This window comes from Anoplopoma fimbria, chromosome 9 (genome assembly GCF_027596085.1).
Source record: "Anoplopoma fimbria isolate UVic2021 breed Golden Eagle Sablefish chromosome 9, Afim_UVic_2022, whole genome shotgun sequence".
NCBI classification, from domain to species: Eukaryota; Metazoa; Chordata; class Actinopteri; order Perciformes; family Anoplopomatidae; genus Anoplopoma; species Anoplopoma fimbria.
Window position 1 is genome coordinate 14,275,154 of NC_072457.1, and position 1,240 is coordinate 14,276,393.

The following is a 1,240-nucleotide window of genomic DNA, read 5'->3' on the forward strand; positions in this document are numbered from 1 at the left end:
AGATTAATATTGAAGACATCCAAACTATGAAGGAACACATATGGAATTATGTGGTAAACAAACAAATGCTCAACAAACCAGAATATGTTTTATATTTTAGATTCTTCAAAGTAGTTGAATGAGAAGGTGTGTCCAAACTTTTGACTGGTACTGTATATATATATATATATACAGACAGAATAATTATAGCAATGTACAGTGTATTTGTAATGCACAGATTTATTGTGTTTTGTTTTGTGGTCTACTGGGATGGCAGACAGAGCTGGTTGTGCAGCCTTACAGCAGCAGGAATGAAGGACTTTCCCGTTTTTAGAATTATGCATTGCAACAACATCTAGTGCTTAAAGGACAGAAGCAAACAGACAAGCAATAAAAAAATAAAGTAAGAAAAGCATCACTACCCTTAAGATTCATCATCAAGCCATCTCTATTATCTGAGGAAATCAAAAATATGGGGAAAAAAACATGAAAAAGTTAAAATTAAAGGCTGGTAATAACTCTTATTGATTAAGAATTTGAGATGTTGACACAAGTTTTGTTAAACAGAGTTATGGTAATTCAGGCCAGGGTTTGACAAGCATAGATTACCAACCAGGCAGAGCAGGTAATTGCCTGAGGGCTAAGGGGGCCCAGAAGCTCAAGGCTTACTGGGTGTCAATTGTTTACTGCCAGTTAAATGGAAGAGTGTTGGTGAATACAGATTACAAAGATTAGTCTTGTTTAATTGGCTGTGGTGGAAAGTAACGTCTCCAAGTTCACTTACTCAAGTACTGTACTTACTAAATGCTGAGATAGGCTGTTTCATTACAATGCCACTGAATATTTATATTCCCCGACCTAACAGGTTTATACTCAATTATACTCCATATGTGTCTAACAACTATTGACATTAGAAGCTTTCATGTAAAAAAAAAGAAACATGATCAATTTATAAATATATATTTAAAATTTAACCACTCAACATTTGGTATATAGTAGTTACAAATAACTCCCCATAAACCAGCTAAAACATTAAAATACTGTTTAATAATGCATAGCAATGGCAGAGACCCTTCTGATGTAAAAACAAGTACTTCAACTTTTTACACTTTCTTTTGCATGTAACAAAGTATTTCTTACTGATCTAAATATTTTTTACACATATTATGTTGATCTATGCTACTTTTTCTGGACAGTTGGTATATTCTACATAATACTTAAAGTGCATTTTAATAAATAAAAAAAAGACAGAGAATCCCAT